The sequence below is a fragment of the Pinus tabuliformis genome, chromosome 3_2, assembly GCF_031772625.1.
Source record: "Pinus tabuliformis cultivar Carrire ecotype Pingquan chromosome 3_2, CPIR1, whole genome shotgun sequence".
Classification (NCBI taxonomy): domain Eukaryota; kingdom Viridiplantae; phylum Streptophyta; class Pinopsida; order Pinales; family Pinaceae; genus Pinus; species Pinus tabuliformis.
In genome coordinates, this window is record NC_142302.1 from 133388546 (window position 1) to 133407570 (window position 19025).

The 19025-nt window shown below is 36.4% G+C and overlaps 1 protein-coding gene across 1 annotated transcript in view; it reads right to left on the bottom strand.

Moving 5' to 3' along the window:
• Positions 1 to 17492: 17492 nt before the first annotated feature.
• LOC149180185 (uncharacterized) overlaps positions 17493 to 19025 on the bottom strand; it is a 132668-nt gene continuing 131135 nt past the window's right edge. Inside the window, exon 3 of the mRNA XM_089415942.1 lies at positions 17493 to 17987. The gene's annotated coding sequence lies outside the window, so the exon portion shown is untranslated. The remainder of the gene's footprint in view (positions 17988 to 19025) is intronic.

Here is a 19025-nt window from a genome sequence, read left to right on the forward strand (position 1 = left end):
AACAATATGGGCACTACATGGGTACATCAATATAATAAGTGGGTTGTACTAATAACAATAAGGAGTTACACTAGTAGTATAGGGGCCTAACATGCCACTTTCCTTCAAAATGCATTGTCCTCAATGCTTGAGTAGTTCTTGATACTTCTGTATAAAATTCTTGTCCTCCCATGTGGAATCTTCAGCGGGTAAGTTCTTCCACTTGATGAGATACTCTGAAATTGATCGATTTCGTAGTTGTCGGGTTCTTGTTTCTGTGACTGCTCCAGGTTCATATATGATTTTTCTTTCCTCTTCAATTTCTGGCAATATTGTTTGAATTGGGATCTTTTGCAACTTTTGAATAAGTGGCCATACTTCTTTGTCCTTCTTCCATTCATCCCTTGCTTCGTTTATCCAATCTAGTTGGATAATATAAATAGCACAAAACAATTCTTCCACATCCTCATCCTTGAAGAGTCTTCCCATTCGGTAAGGTTGCCATTTTTTAAGTGCATGTAGTATTGCCAACATTTCCTTCTCATAAATAGCTTGCTTGAGATGTAGCAGTAAAAATACCCAATCACCTACATCAAAACATTTTCCACTATGATGTTGATCTACCTGTTGTTTCGTTTGATTTTGCACCGAAGTGGCGTTATCCTTTAAAATTTGGAGAACTTGTTGTTGATGCTCGATGTGATATTTCACTGCTTGAACATTTTTCTTCTTGATATGTCGTTCTATCTTGATAGTTTGAGGAGTGGTAATTTCGACCAATGAATTACAAGATATGGTTAGATTCATTTCTTCCTTCTTGATGTGATCTTTCACTTCTTGCACCTTTTTATTCTTGATATGTCCTTCTATCTTGAGAGTTTGAGGAGTGGTAATTCTTGCCAATGCTTTACAAGATATGGTCTGATTCATTTCTTCTTTCTCTGGGGTGGGGTCTTGGCGTATATCTTCTTCTTTTGATGTTTCTTGATCGTTTTCTTTCTCCTCTTCATATTCTATGTAAAATAGTTTCTTCTCAGCACACTTATGACCTTTAGTGCATTTGCTATCACAATTGTAACAAAGCCATTTTTCTCTTTTTTCTTCCAATTGTTGTGGTGTAACCCTTGTAGGTTGTGGAAGGCTAGGAGAAACAACACTTCCATCTCTATAGTTGTGAGGGGTATGCTTCCTGGTTTCCATAATTTTGCTTTCCATTATGTCACAAAGCCCTTTTACTCTTTCCAATTGTTGTGGTGTTGCTTTAAAGAAGGTGCTGTTCTTTGTATCCTCATAATGTGCTATCATTTCCTCCGTGAAAATTGACCACGTAACAAGTTGTTTATGAGAAAAAAGCCCTTCATACCATAAAAAGTGATCTGGTTCTAAATATGAAGATGCAATACATACCTTTTGTAATAGTGGTACACCATGTAGATCAAAATATTGCTCCATCTGAAGTATCCAATTTACCGGATCCTTGCCATCAAACTTCCTCATCTTGCTTTTTCTTGATTTTAGGAGCTTGATCTTGAAACGACTATAACTCTGTACTTTCAGATTTTTTAAGTTTTGAAATTGTGACCTGTAGTAGGCCTCCGTGTCCTCTTTCCAATGCCACCAGTCTGATCCAACTTGGATTCTCCAAGAAAGGGTTATGCACAATCTCCCAAGATGACCTGATTATAGACTTTTCTAGAAGAGCTAACTTGTATGAAGTGCCACGTGTCACTGTTTTGACCTTTGGCACTGAAAAACATCTACAAGAAACTACAGTCTGTCTTCTTTCTATACCTTACGAAATTTCAATCCAATGCTCAGAGATAAAGTTATGATGATTTTCCCCAGGTCACCTATTTGGAATGTAATTCAGGAGTTTGCAAAAAGACCAACTTCCTCAGATCATATCTCCGCAAATATAGTGTGAAAAGCTCTAAAATTTGGATCTGAGATTCAGCGCACTTTCTTCCCAAATGGTTTTTTTTTTAGCTTCTGAAACGTCGCAGAATAAAAGTTATAGCGAAAATGCCACGATGACCTGTTTGGAGTAACGAAACCCTAGAATCCAACGCTCTGATACCAAATGTTATGAAACCAGCTCACAAAAAGATAGAAAAGAGAGATCAACACCTTAGAATTCAGCCTCTTCGAGGGGGCAACCTCCTTTACATTACACAAATGAAAAATTCTTGGATGATACAAATGAAAAGACCTCCTTTCTATACATAGGAGTCTAAGGGGTCATAACATAATCAGAGCCGACATAACAATAATAATGTAAGGGCACAATAATAACAATAGTGGGCTTCTATGGGGCACAATAGTAACAATATGGGCACTACATGGGTACATCAATATAATAAGTGGGTTGTACTAATAACAATAAGGGGTTACACTAGTAGTATAGGGGCCTAACAAATATCCTAATCAGTGAATCTACCATAAGAATATAGAGAATAGGAGAGAGAATGCAACATTGCCCTAGACCCCTTTAGAAGAAGCCAGACAACCACCCATTAACCAAAGGAGAGAACCAAGGACCAACGATGCAAGAAGTTATCCATTTAATAACACGATTCTCAGACCCAATTTTTTCTGAAACTTTAAACAAAAATCGATGATTTAACTTATCAAGGGAATTGTCCATATCTAATTTTATAATCATCCTTTTCTCCCCTTGAGATTTATTAGAATGAATCACCTCTTGTACCAGTACAATATTATCAACAATCTGTTGATTACTCACAATCCCCCCTTAATTCTTAGAAATCAAATTAGAAAGCATGTGTTTTAACCTAGACACAATAATTTTCGTTATAATTTATTATGACATTGCAGAGCGAGATGGGCATGAATCTTGAAAAGGAGTAGAGGTTCACCTCTTTGGGAACCAATGCCAAAAAGGATGAGTTTATTCCACCTCGCATTTTAAATGCTTATGAACCAAGTATACCATCCTACAAAGATCAAACTTAATAGCATTCGACATTTTTGATAAAATGAGTCGACAACCCATTTGTCTTGGGAGCCTTATCCGGTTCAAATGAGTTCAAGGTCTTCCAAACCTCTTGTTCTATAATTGTTCTAAGAATAGATTCATTATCTACATGGGAAACATTTTTTGAAATATGTTCCAATATGATCTTCACTCCTCATTGTGATTTCATGGATCATTATAAAGATTACTAAAGTGATTGATAGTTCTTTTTTAATTTTAGCATATTTTAAGATAATTTTTCCATTGACTATGATAGATTTAACATTATTCTGCCACTACCTCATTTTAGCCTGATCATGGAAGAATTTTGTATTTTTGTCCCCTACACTTAAACTCTAGGATTTTAAACGCCACATTTCCTCCTCTACCTCCATTGCCTTATGGTAGAGAGCGAACTCCATCTTGCCCTTATTCAAAGGCTTTCGGGGTATGTTCTATTGTTCCATTCATTGTTGAATTTCTTCTAATAATCTTTGAAACCACATCATGAAACCCTTGCCTTTGCAACCACTAGGGATCAAAATGAAAAGGCAATTGTCCATAATCCTATTGTGGGAGAAGAGAAAGAGATATCAGACAATGATTCGAGCTTCCTCATGCTAGATTCTAAGAGAAAAACGTAGAGTGTTGCTCTAAAAATTTACTATTAATTAGAAATTGATCCAACCTTACAGCGAGATGACCTGGTCCCACTCTTTTATTACTCCAGGTGAATTTACGATTGACTAGTTTAATATCTATCAATTCCTAGGTAGTAATAAAATCCTCCATCTTCTCTTGGAAAGGATCTCAAACTTGGATAACTCGGGTTTTTCTCAACAATGAAGGATTTTGTTAAGTTCCCCCCCATAAATATTATCATGCTTGTACTTTGAGTCTTTAAGATTAAACATATATGACCAACAAGGAACCTTTTCTTGATAAATCATAGGTATATAAACATTTATAATACTACATGCCTTTTGAATTGGAATATGCAATAAGTGAATTGCTATCTAGTGCAAAGATCTAAGCTCCAAGACTAGCTGGAAAATAGAAGAGGACCAAAGGGTGCACAACCCCATTTTTGTCTCGTAGAGGAGGATTAGGGGTTTTTCCTTTTTAATAGACTTTTAACTTCTAACATTTCTCTTTCTGATCCTAATCCCCTACAATTCTAAGAGACTATCTTCATCATTTTTTGGTAGTATTTGGAATTCCCCTTGTGCAAGCATTGGACCATTTCCTTTCCTACTATTTATCTGTCCTTTGCGAAGGCAACTTTTATTATTTGTTGTGTTCCCATTTCTTTGTCTTTGTCTGTCTACTCAATCTGAATGTCTCGATTTGGCTTTCAACCTACTTTTTTAAATGACCTACCCTAACCATGCTCTTTTTCCATTTCTCCTCCGAAATTCTCATTCATTAATCCCATTGAAAAGGGCCCCTAAGGGTTTCTTAGATTTTTAGGCAAGTGAAAAAACTCTTCTTCTATCCTTTCATTGATCGACATGTCTTCAATTTGAGGGATTTCCTCATTCCTACCACCAATACTTTTTTATTAGGGGATGGTTCTTGGTGGATCTCCTTATTTCCATTGATCTGATTTTTTGCTTTACCCCTTAGTTGTTCCAATACTATAGCCTTATTACCTTGAGAGCCAAGATCCTTATTTTAGCTTGATGAAGAAGCTAAGGTGCCTTTGATCCTACTATGTTTGCTTTTAGAACTTTTGCTGCAACATTTTGACCATTTGGGCCTCTTCTACATTTTGGTTGTTGTCATTGTTCACGCTTGTCAATCTAGTTTTGTTGATCCTCCAACTTCGGGCAATCCTTAACAAAGTGTACATATTCATGACACAATTTACACTTGAAAGGGAGTTGATCGTAATCAACCTCTTGGAGAGAAGTCGAGTTATCTAGATTAAGATGAATTGCCTCAAGAAAACCTTTATCAAGACCCACCTGAACACATATTTGTGCACATGCAAACATCCCTTCCCATGGCATGACATGATTGATATAACATCCTAGGGAATTCCCCATATTTCGAAATGTTTCTTCATTCCAAAAATGAAGTGGGAAATGAAGTAACTTGGCCCACACAAGAACTATTGAAGGGACATCATTTTTAGGATTGAAACCTGGACTCCACGCATCCAAATAGAGCTTGTGAATACCCATAAAATATGTCTTGCTTTGAAAAATGATATCTTGATCTACATTCTCTTTAAATAGAAATGTGAAAACCCTCGACCACAAAAAGAAACTAAGAGTTGACCCTAGATAAGGGGGCACCAATTCTCATTGATCTAGAGATTCAGAGACCTGGGAAGGGTTAGATCCCCATGAATTGTCCTATTAAACCCCATTCAACTAATTTTAGAGCCATAGTTTGGGATAGCTCAAGATTGGGTCACATTAACTAAGATCTTAGGAACATCATGAATTTTCTTCACAAATCACATAGACCTAGCTTTCCACACATACAAGCAGGCTACTACGAGAGCATGGAATGTCACAGTGTTAAGGGCAAGTGGTGGCAGTGAAGGAGAAAGCATTCCTAAGCCAAAGCCATTGCTAAAGTCAAGGCAATGGCTAGGGTTTCAAATGATAATCCTCAAACACAATCCTTTTCTCAGAGGAATATTAACAAGTGTATGCTTGGTAAAATATATTAGAAGAAAATTTGTTGATCTAAAATAAATCTTTGTATTTTTCTCCATCCCATGAGCCACTTTCATAGTATATTGAAGAAATGAGTGATCAATTTGTTGAAGAACATATCGTATCCCCATAATTAGAAAGCATGGTTCATATGAAGTTTTCAACTCATTCTCCCATGAAGACCAGGGTAGTGTGACTTATAATTTTTTTCAAAATTTAGAAATTGGTGATGCAAGTATTAATTTGGTGAGTGTTGCTTTTGAAGAGAAGCCATTAAGAAATGTTAAATGTATGTATTTCTTCTTGTGATGAGAATGATGGCAACCAAGTTTTTGAAGTTAATAAGAAAAAAATTCAGCTTGATAGCGATAGTTTATAAATGGAATTTTGGATCTAGTTTGAGAATCTTTTCTATATAACATTGATGGGGATGATTCTAGAGCGGAAAATGTTGATTATGTCCTTGGACAACCATATTTAGTAAGTGCATGTCCAAAAAAATCAATGATTAATTTTTAGTCATGTTTCATTGTGGATAATTCAGAAAATTTTCAAATTAAAGAGAATCTTAACTAATAATGAGAGTCCACCTTCTTCTTCAATTTTTATTTTTTTTGGTAAAGAAACATGTGAATTTTCCACTAGATATCATGTTTTTATTGCTAAAATTAAATGGGCAGAAATATTTAATGAAGATTTTATAACAATGATTTATCTATCAAATAACATACAAAATTTCATTTCTAGATCTGAAATTTCATCCCATGCCTTATCGTTGAGGTTGATCGAACACATTTCCATGTTAGAGCAACCCACATCCTCTTTTCTTGAGGATGTTGATGATGTTTTTGTTGCATAATTGTCTTTTAAGAGGCACATATTTGACATTTTGAAGGTTTTTTCTACTAGAAGAATCGACAATTGGGCCAGTCTCGTACTTGTGTGACACAAGGTCGATTCTAACCACTACCGTTATGACTCTAGTGAACCACATTGCCCCCAACACGTGGCCCGTGAAAAAACTGGGGGGATTTGAACCTCAAATATTATGGTATATAACACTTCATTATCACAACAATCACCAATTGTGTTGTCCCATGAGAGCTTTGACATTTTGAAGGTTGATGAAGGGTTGTCATGCTCTTTTTTCAAAACATATTTAAGCCCTAAGAAACATTGTATTGAGTTAGCATGTGTTGAAACATGCTATCATATTTCATATTTTTGTGTTCATTGCCATCTATGCAATGTAATTTCATTTTGCAACCATAATGTACTAGAAATTCTAACACATGATTTTTCATGTTTTAAGTGTCCTTATTTTATTTGATGATCAAAACACAAGAGAAGATGTAATGACTTTGATGGAGTGCTAGTATGACTTCACGGGTTATATGATTATACTTGGCACTTCATTTTTCCTATGTTAAGTATAGTAGGGTAAAAGAAATAAGCTCTTGGGAGCATTTGATAGTTAAACTACGATCAACATTTGAGCATTAGTTGTTTTTATGTAGTCATTGGCATTGTTGGGTTATGTCTATTCCTTGTAAAACCAATTTTGAGCTCTTTGTGATGTACTAAAACCAAAAATAGCATGTTGTGTTTGTTTATGTTGATATGTATCCATTCAACCACGTAATATTGCCTCTTCTTTCTTCTTGATAGGTTTAAGTAGAGATTTCTAGATTTTTTACACTCCCAAGAAGAGTGCATGTCCCTAGGTTGGACTCTATTGTTACAACATATATTGCATGAGGTTCCATTGTGTGTTTTTCATCACAATGACAGAGATTTCGTATTGATTCTCTTAAGCATTGGACAGACTCAAGGGATACATCTCCATGGAGTCCCTTTCTCTTCATTGCTTTTGATCACTTGATGGAGATCTTTGATTGAGGGAATGTCTCTTCTTCTTGATTCAAATGGTGAGTGTGCTAGTCTTCTCACATGTGTTTTCTTTGTTGATCACCCCTTCATTACACTTTTGATGGATGTGGACCATAATATCTCATTATAGTGGCTTGGTATATGCACTTGTCTTTGATATGGATGATGATTCTAGCACCCCAAAGGGTTAGATGATGATCTTTATGAAATGTGAGTTTCATGATTGTTTAAGTTCCATATTGACTTTTGTATGATGATGTGGTATTATTTGATGGCACTAGGAGGGTGTGTTCTATATGGTCCTTAATATGTTGGATGTGTGATGATGAACACACTTGATGGTTAGATCGTTTAGCCTTTTTAGGGTTAAGAGCATGTATTTCTTTTTAAGAGGTCACAAGTTCAAGTCTAAAGGGAGGTAGCGTATGTACACATCCATATACGTTAATAGTCAAATCACTCTGCACATCTCTTGTCCCACAAACAAGGGGGCCTCATACACCAATTTGTTGTCTAGCTTGATTGTGACATTAAAATTAGATTATTATTTTTAGGTATCTTTTGTATAGGAAGAGGTTAAACAACATGGAAGAGAGGTTTCCTAAAAATGCTTCTAACTCTAGCCAAAACCACTTTCCGCTAAAGCAGGGATAGCATAAGGATGACCAATCTTGGCTAGACTACCAAGAGATTAAAGAAGAGATCATTGTGCAAAATAAGGATGATATTGAAAATATTATTACATCAAAATTTAAGGAGAAATTATGGGGTGATAAAGAGGGAAAAAGGGAAACTAAGATATTACAAGGAGGTGATCAATCCAAATCTTGAAAATCAAAGCTAATCTACCTTGACTCTTGTCAAGAAGAAAATAAGCATTGTTAAAATAATAACAAATTCTCGTGAGCTCCATAGTGAAATAGGGTTTTGGTTAATTCCCAAAGCATCATAGGATGGAAGAGTACACCACATTTGTGACACTAGGATTGAAGATAAAAAGCATTTTTTGATAGATTGTCCAATGTATATTAGACATCAATTTCAAAATATTTGTCACAAAACCAACGTTCTTGACTTTTTAACTCAACAAAACAATGGTGATCTTGGGATGTTTCTCTTAATGTTTTTTTGAACATAGAAATATAATTCTAAAGAATTATGAGTAATTTCTTACCTTCTTGAGGTTTCATAGACCATATTCAATCATAGCAAACATTAATCATCATCATATCCCTTCTCTTATCAAATTGTTATGATGGGATGAGTCATGTTATCTTTATGGGATTTTCTTAGCCAAATTAACTTTATAATGTCACATTGTCAAACATCACTTAGGGGAGAATGTGTTTCATGATGTTAGTACCTTCTTTGATATGTCATTTCCAAAGTGCAAGTTAAAAGGGAGTATTACATTATGACTTGATGGTGATCTACCATTTTTCTAACGCTGGATGGTAGTTTTGATTTAATAATCCCTTAGTGCTAGGGTGCATGTTATGTTGGACTTTATATTTATTTTTGTTATCATGGAGGGGTTTTGCTAGGAGACCATCTTTTATTACATGGTACAACACTTTAAAGTGCGCTCCTACTTGGCACACATGTTTATAGTGATTTAATTTGTTGGTTATTGATTGGAAATGGGGCTATGGTTATATTTGAGCATTTAACCCATGTGCACACAATTTGAGGTTGATTTAACTATTCAATGGTTAAATTAATCTAATTTACTCAAATTAAGGTTAATAGCATGGGCACCCTACTTCATTGGCTTCCTTTTCACACATGAAGGGGAAAGGTGTCACATTACATGCATTGATATGGTCTTCTTACCATCTTTGGGCGTATCCTTGGAGGGTCAACTTGTGGATACACTTTCATGGAATTTTGGCATAGTCAAAATCTGAATTTTGTTCAAGGTTTCCACTTTATTATTTTGGAGTTTGACTACATCTTTCACATTCATCCATGGAGTTGGTTGGAAATTAATTAATTTAATATTGTTTAGGAGTTGTAACTACCTTGGATATGATTTATTTATTCACTGAGGTTGCAAATTGGAGAAAAAGCCTATGAGGAATCTTTCTATTTTGGTCTCTTGTAGACCACAACATCCACTTGGCATCTTGCATATTCATATAAGGAGTTGGTTAATGCATGCATAGTGGACACTTGGCATTCGACTTAATTTAATATTTATTTTTGATGGTGTGTCCACTTGATGAGCATTTTCTAGTGCATGCTCTTATTATTTTTGGATGAGGGAAAATTGCCTTTGAGATGCTATTTTCCACATGTAACGTCATCAAATATAGATTTGTAAGAGATCTAGCTATTCCATTAGTATAATAGTATGTTGACTTGTCATGGAGCTAGTTAGAAAGATAATGATTTTTATCATATGAGAGATTTAATTCACTATACATAGAGGAATTTCTCTCCATTTTCATTTATAATTGAGTAGTTGGCAATTAGAGGATTATGATAGAGGTGATAGAAAGGTGATAGAAATTTGTAGAACAGATGATTGATGTGGAGGTCCCTTGTATATCAAATTCTTGAAGACTAATAAAGAAGTGGGGTATTGATCTACTTTGTTGCATGGTTATGTACATGTTCTCCATTTATTGTTAATTACGTGTAGAAGACCTTTTTTAATCATTTTAATTTGAAGGCCTATTAATAAAAATAAAAATAAAAAGTCATTTAAGAGTAAAGAAATGTGAAGAGATTTTCCTCCTTTTCTTGCTAATATAATTACGTCTTATTTCCTTCATTTAATAAATTAATTGTTGAAATAAAATTACAATTCAGCTTAGCTCTTTTTTTTTCTTTTTATCTAATGGAGATGGAGTTCACATTTAGAGGGACTTCCATTCATTTTGAGAATGGTATCTAAGGCAAATTGATTGGTTGCATTTTTGACAACCTAACCCAACAAGGACATCGAGTGAGGCACAATAATATCCACAGAGGTAGCCAACCCAAGGACTTGACCACCATCACCTCTTGTTTGTAGTTCACATCACTCAAATGCTCAAGTGAACCCAATGGGCTTTAATTCAGCCTATTATAACAACACCTTCAATTTTTTTGGTGTTTGGGACACACCACTGACCAAGATGAAATCTTCACGTTAATTTCCAACGAACACTTAAGTTGCATCGAATAAGTTCTTTTCACCTTAAGTATACACCCAAATGATGAACGTATCAACAAGATTTTCCATCCTAGAGGTTGAATATGGCAAACTAGCCCTTTCTACCATATAGCCATCGAAAGTAGTTGCATTTTGATACATTTTGATACACTAGTTCTTTTATCCAATATTTCACGACTCCATTAGCCCATAAATTGAAAGGCTTTGATCCCATATCATTCCATTTCCTTGTTCCCTCTTCTTTCATTTCCATTTCCATTTATTTTTCTTTTCACTACAACTATTTGTTTTGCTTAGGCTAACTCTTCACAAAATCACCTTGAGCTTCCACTCCATAGTCTCATTAATCCTATCTTGAGACAAGTCCCATTGAGTTGGAGAAGAACCAACCAAAAGTGTGAAAAAGAACTATTGAGGTGACAAAGGCTAGCCTTCCATAATTACACAAACTAACCCCATGATGCTTGGGAGTTCACATCATTTGGGGGTGTTAGATTTTGTTGTAATGCAAAGGAAGACTAGTGCATAGATATCGAAGGCCCCCAAGGGTTTTGCAATCTTAACTTCATTAAATCATATTAATTAAATAATTCTAGAAAAAGGGGGGGGGGGGGGGAATGTATCATCCAATATGGGAATAGAGATTTAGAGACTTATTACACCTTCCAAGTCGAGTTAGAACTCTACTAGCATAGTTGAGGCAAAGGCAACGGCAAGAGGTATCAATGATGTAGATGGGATAGGTATTCAAAACCTCATTGTGGAGGATGATTTAGCTATTATTGTTAGGGGTTTATCTTCAGGATCAATAAGCCATTGGCACCTTAAAACAATCATTGAAAAATCAACACAGACACTCTCCTTTTTCCATTTTCCAGGAGGTTTAGTTTCTCCATTGCTAATAGGGGTGCTAATAAGACAGCTGATCCTTGGTCCTCGGACCAAGATTTTGCCACAGCAGGGATGCAAAGAAAGTGCAAGGCTTGAAGCCTTTCTTGAGATCTGACTCAGAATATGAAGTTTTTTTCTAGTTCTGATCTTCAGCAATGAGCCTTGTTATTCCGCATTTGTAAGATTTAGTATGGTCTGTCTCGCAAACCATTGATTGCCAGATGCTCAATGTTTCCAAGGGCAAAAGCTATTGTTTATGTGACTCTCAATGAGGAAAATCTCTTCCATTAGTCCCAGAGTGGTCTGTTTCAGAAACTGTCCAGTGTTTTTAGCCACAAGTCTATTTCTGTAGCGAAGCTTTTGGAATTACAGAGTTCAACTCTGCCTGCCTAATCAGATTTTGAGCCAACAGGTACATGTTTTCAAAGGCTTTTGCATCCATGGACAGGTTATGGCCTAGAACATCCCTAGGCGTTAACTCAATTGGTAGTCACCAATGTTACTGAACATTTGGCTAGTTCCATGCAGGCAGGTGACTGTTTCAAACTGCCCCAGGGGAGGCACACTAGTCTATGCCAACAGGGTTACTAGGGATGCCATTCGCAATTGGGGAGAAAAGGTTATGACCCAAAAGTGGCATGTAGAGCAATAACTTTCCTTACAGTTGTGTTTAGGTTGGGTTTGTCCTCCCTTTTGCAACAGTTTTCAGTTTTGATCAGCTACTTCTGTGCAGTCCTTGGTCTTGTTGCAGAGTTACAAACTGGTATTGTTATCTTGGTGAGCCTCTGGGATGAAGAGGCTACCCCATACTGTATTCTGTTTCCCGAGGAAACCTTGGGTGTAGTATAAAGGCTTTTATTTGAAAAACAAAAAAAGACAACAAATTATTAATGAAAAGTAAGTAATTCAAATGTCGTAGATGTTACCCATTTATCATCAAGCAATTAAATGAGAACGCAATAATGAAATTATTTACTCGATGACAACGTATTATGAGTTAAACGGGTAAATCGAAAATGTGTTGTCTTTGAGCATTATTTTAGTTGAATAAAAGTGACTTGCAAATTGCAAGTAAAGAAAGGATGCCGATAACCCAACTTGGTTAAATGCAATCAATTTAAACCCTACTAAGGTTGAGTGCCATAATGCTTACATGCTATAGTTCTAGTAAATTACGTTTTCTAAATGATAAAAGAATAAGAAATGAATCTCTGCATATCCATATATATAGTCAGTACCCCTTCATACAAGATCCAAATAGATACCAAATCTGGACCTGCGTATAGGCGTGGAATAAGAACTTGATTCCCCTTGATTGTTAATTTAATCACCTACGCTTCACTGCTAATAAATAACGGGGCAAATAAAAAACAGAAGACAATCTAGAAGCAATTTGTACGTGATTAATTTAAGCAACTACTACTATCATGAGAGAAATTCTCAGCACTGGGAAGAAAAAAGTTGATCTATCAACAGCCATACCATTGTCCCAAAAGAGGCATGGAATAAGAACTTGATTCCCCTTGATTGTTAATTTAATCACCTACGCTTCACTACTAATAAATAACGGGGCAAATAAAAAACAGAAGACAATCTAGAAGCAATTTGTACGTGATTAATTTAAGCAACTACTACTATCATGAGAGAAATTCTCAGCACTGGGAAGAAAAAAGTTGATCTATCAACAGCCATACCATTGTCCCAAAAGAGAGTGGAATGCATGGGCCCACAGTTGCAACAGAGGTCTGCAGATGGTTTACTCGTGGAATAACCATAGTCTCTCTAGAGGAAAATGTATGAAGCTAGAACTACTGTGATGGTCAGGTTGATCGTAGGGGCTGCTCACCCAGTCGGAAAAGTGTAATAGCAAACCCAACTATGATCCAGCTTATGCCTATGCAAAAGATTCAAGAGGAAAAGCCAACAGAAAAAAATGATATCTTCTACATGTAATTCTTGATAATAGAAAGAAGAAAAGCAATAAAACCCCATAACAACAGAAACTAACAATTAGACGTTTTAGCCAGATGGAAGGATGGGATTACACAAGCCATGAAACACCATGTGTGCAAAGTGGGAGCGCATCAGTAGAGCAGTAAGTTGCAAAAGAGCTCAAAGTGTAATTGAGGGAATACCAGGATGACTAAGTGGATGCAATAAAGAAATAAACAATGGCCAAGGAGAATCACTGGGAATAACTAAGTGAACAAAAAACAAAACCAACTAGCAACCACAGAGTTATTGGATAGATACCATCACCATGAACCCCACAAATATTGTGCAAATGTCACTTTCCCATTAGAAAGAGACATTCTGAAGCTAGTCCATGTGCTTTGAGGAAATGACTTGGAGATATACAACATTTATGTTTTAGATGAATAGAACCTCAATGCACAACAGGACAAGCTCATACATACTCCATCTTACTTGGACACTGAAGAATCATAACCATACCGATGAGCAAAATGTCAATTAAACTGGGGCAGCAAATGCACAAATCATTAATTGTAACAGAAGTAATCAAGGAAATTGTGAATGACTTCAAGTAAAAGATATGACGAGAAGACTGATGGGTTAGCTTCAGTAGTTAAGTATTTTTAAGTTCATGCAGGGGAGTCTTGGGGTTGGTTCTCTTACCAGTTGCCTATGTTGCATTCCTTGCTCAATGCCCCTGTCGAATCAGGCATTGTAATCAACATCAATGGGTTTGCACTAGGTACCATTTGCAAATGCTGGGAAGTACCTAGGAGTTTACAGACGAGTTGCTCCATAGGAAAATTTCAAATTTGTAATCAGTTAGTTTTTGGTTGAACATTGAAGAGTTGTCATTTTACATTGGAAGCACAACCCATGGACAAATTTGAAAAGGATATCCTTGTATGGGATGATATGGGATGTGCCAGGTGGGAGGGCTCATGGCAGCCGTCCCACCAAGCATACATAGGTGAGACGTGCCATGACACCCTCCCCAACAATGAAAGGTGGTGGTAGTAATTTCCAAGCTCGGAACACAATGCACCATAACTCTGGTTTGCCACCACACCACCCTAGAATTGATGTCAACGTGATGCTGCAATGTCACTCAGCCTTCATTTTATGGAGCCACTTGTGGGCAATAATTGGACATATACCTCCATTCTGAGTTATCATTTCTTGCAGATGAGGTCAATTGAAGCAAGTTGTAACAGCAATTCGCAGGTTTCAGCTGATTCATTCTGGCATGCGGCAATTATGGCTCTGCATTCATTAATGTGTATGGAAATTTAATTTTCTTTCTTGTCATGGCTGTATTTACTGGTTATCCCAAAGTTTATTCTGCAAACACCCAGTAAAGCGGATGCTTTTTCTTGTTTTTTCTGATTTATTCTCCACTTTGGGAGGCTTTACAGTCACTGGCCTATGGCCTTCATTCCCTGCCGCTCACTTGTCATATTTGTTTCAAGTGATATCTGTGTTGCCCTTACAGACTAACTTCCTCCTCGGACCTGTATCGGGCTCCTCTTCTTTACAGTCTTTGGGCCCACCCTGAGTTGTTCTTAGCACCTAACAGATTCTGGGGAGTAGATGTGTCTCCATGCCAAGATAGTGCACACATTGTCGTAGTGGGACAGGATATTATGAGCAGTGAGGAGCTCACGCATGTCAGAAAACGGAGTCCTCTGCTCGCCACTATCATGAGCACATGCCGCAGAACATTCAACTGGAGCTTGATGAGGCGGAGTGGGACATCACCGTTGAGCGAGTATGCATGTCAGAGTCTCAGACACGGGCATCCTGGCCGAAGTGGCTCCTGGATATCCAACACAGGTCACACGAGAGGCAGGCATAATCAATACATGCATGCAGTAGATCTCTACTGGCACATGAAGGCACTGCTGGTTCGAGTGCTATTGTACTGCAACGAAGTTAAGGCGGAAATTCTCTTAATGCTGGATGAATTACAGCTTTACATGAAGACCCTGGACAGGAGAATGAAGTGGTTTGAAGACCATCTCGGCCTCCCACAAGACCCAGACATTTCCCCTCAGCAGGGAAAGGAACCCATCAAGCTGAGGGCCTTTGGACTCTTCATAGCTTCATGCCCTATTACTCTTACTCCTGTGTTTACTACTGGTTTTATGTTTATCAAATAGACAGTTATAGTTGGATGGATAGCATCCAGTCACAAATGAGAACATTCTCAGTTTTTAACTTTCATTCTGGCTTTAAAACTCAAAGAGTAAAAGTTTATGGTTCTGCAATTGGTCTGGTTTCCTGAGTGGCAGACAAAGGTGAACCAAAACTGTGGTGTATGTATTTTTTTATCACCAAATAGAATTTTAACTCAAACCAAAAAAAATTGGAAAAAATACTAGGTAATAACTATGAGAATTTGGTAACAAAGAAGGATAGATTCCTAGGTTGAGTGACCCAGGCACTTTCACCAATGCAATCACAAGGGTATACTCAAAAGTACGTCATGCTGCATGCATTTAAGTAGAGGTATATGTGGAACTACTGTCAATTGAATAACAAGGAAACATAATGGCTTAGAAACACTCAAACCTTTGAATTTATCAGCACATTTAAGGCCCCCATAAATCTTATGCAAAGCTCAAAATCTTATATAATGTTTTCAAATAAGACCACGCTCTTCATAAAAAAACAAACTTTAACTGGTATAACCAAGTTCGTGGACAACAAGACTGCAGAATCTTAAGAATGGTAAAAAGAAAAATAGACCAGGAAAAATAACATAATAATGTTGAAGAGACTAAACTTACAAAAGAGGGTGAAGAAACTGCTTTCAAAACAAATATCCCTGTAGACAAAGATGAAATACGAACAACATAGTGATAAAATTTGATATAGGCATGCAGAAAGGCACATTATTATTATTTGTGCTGATATTTTGAAGACCTGATGTTTTGAACCATCTTTCAGTGAGAAGTTCATCATAGAAAAAGTTCCATATTTTATGCTCAAAGTTGCTTTCATTATTATGCTGGACACTAATCCCAGTAGAACATTGGGTCATGTTCCACAAAATAAGGAAAATGCAAATGATGCAATCTATAAAGAGCATCACCATTACAACTTCAAAAAGTTCTTGAGGTTCTGATTTTAAATCATGTTCCCATAGCAAAAGAAATGACAGAGGTGACCATAAAAGAAAAATTAATGGAAATGAAAGTCACCAAGGATGTGCTCAGATATCACCTATATTTTCTGTTTTTTAAAAGGATTAGAGTACAAAAGCTAAAAAGAGTAAAATGATATTTTGCAATAATATCTAAATTTTCTTTTCAATATTTTTATTGCAAAGATTTAGTACGAAAACCACTTCACAGTTTACACTGAAACCACCTTTGCACTGCCTTGGGACCCTCTGCAATGGAAATCACTCTTGATAGATTGCAAGATCTGGTAGAATAAGTACGTCTTTGTGGTTGGTAGCAAAGGCATACAGATTTCCAATTTAATAAAATTTGGGTTATACTAATTTGCAGAAATCAGCTTATAGATATAGGAATCATACAAGAACTAAAAACAAACAGCGGAACAGTTATGTATAGAGCAATCAAGGATCAAATACAAGTAACGAAAACCAGAAGTGTAAAAATATGTTATACTTTCACATGCATTTTCATGTCACCGATGTAAAATTATAGCATTGATCTCCTAGTTTTTCAATCTTATTTGTATGGTGTGCGGCCATTTTCCAATCATGTTTCCCAACATTTTGCAAGTGTGCTCTACCAGTTTTGCACAAGGGGGCAATTTAGTATTTTAATGAAACCTAAGTAATTAATGTACAAAACCATATAGTATTACACAATATATGATAGGACAATTACTGCTTACAAAGTTCAAGGAACCAAGAAAAACAGCTGGAGCTCAAGATCGTCACTATAAGCAACGAACAATTTAACCTAAATGAACAAGAGTGTGGAATAAAAGGGGCAAACATGAAACTTTTGCACTTAATTTTGATATTATAATGGAAAATTATGAAGGTCAAAATTATTAAAAACTATAAGCCCCTCATAAATACAATTCATGGTTGGCAATAGATATGAAATTGACTCAATATTTTCAGCATAGGAAAGATAGTCCTTCACCACCTCCCATCCATTATTTTACACCTGTCCATTCTTCAAGCCTTAAAAAGGAAGTATGCTACAGGAACTTAATAGAATAGGAATTAAATGTGTGCCTAACATAAATTATCTCTCCAACTCCTCTATACAAAGCAAACTCATCCTTTTATCTGTACTGAAGAACAAGAATATACATCGAAACCAGTGTTTGCCCCCAATGACTTTCACCCCAACAATGTAGATAGATGCAACAACTGGAATACTTCAAGAACAGTCATAGGAATGCCGTTTGTCAAATTGAGAGACCACGCCAAAACATTAGATTTGATTGTCAGATTCTTTTCCTGATAGACACAAATGAGGATCTTGTCATTACATAACACCAAGATATCTCCCCATGCTAAATGTCCAGAACAGTTGGCTTCTGAAGAAAATTGTTAAAACCCAAATAAAAGACCATATCTCCCGAGCTTGACATTAACAGCATGAATGGGAGCATCAATAACAAGTGGCTATTTAATGACAAATTCTAGTTGATTATTAATAATATCATTAAAAGTACAGCAGAATACAGATAATATTATTAACTATTTAGCTATTTCGAATTATACTTGGTATTTTGCTCCATCAAAGGCATATTATGGGATTTCCTAAATCACAAGCATATAAAAGAGACATTATTGTAGATTATACACATATTAAAATAAATCCACACTTTAGTTGTAAGGACCTTACAAGAAAGAGCAAAGAGTTAGAACTAAACAATGGGAAAGAACATGGAAGTGCAATTTTGACAAGTGTCCCTAAGAGTCTCAGAAAAAATCATTCACCTTCTCAAAACAATAAGTGCCTGGAGACTTCCTGAAGCAAAGGCACCTAGAACAATCCCCCGGAGCGACTACTAAACAACTACAAGCTTCTAATCTTGGAACATTATTAGAATAAAATGCATCGTTGTAATGTAATTGCAACATAGCCACCATTATCCATATTTTAGAGGTAGCCTATTACCTAAGAAACCGGATTCGTCCAAACCCCCCCTCATGTCCTGAATCCCACGAATCAGACACGATTCGCTGGGACACATGTCTAATTAGCGTGTCCATCGTGTCCTAGATTGTGGGATTCCAAGGACACACAAATCTCGAGCTCGTGTCCATCATGTCCCGATTTCAAGACATGTGTCCCACAGAAAGGCGTGTCGCGCGCCCAATAAAGCCCTATTTGGGCTCATTTGTCACTCATTCTTGAGTGTGTCTTCTGTTGTGGGTGTGTGGGAGCTTCTATCAAAGGGTTTGGGAGCATTTTGGAGGTGATTCAAGCAACAAGCAAGTGCATTTTACTTCTTCTTTTTTTTGCAATTTTGCTACAACAATTTGCAT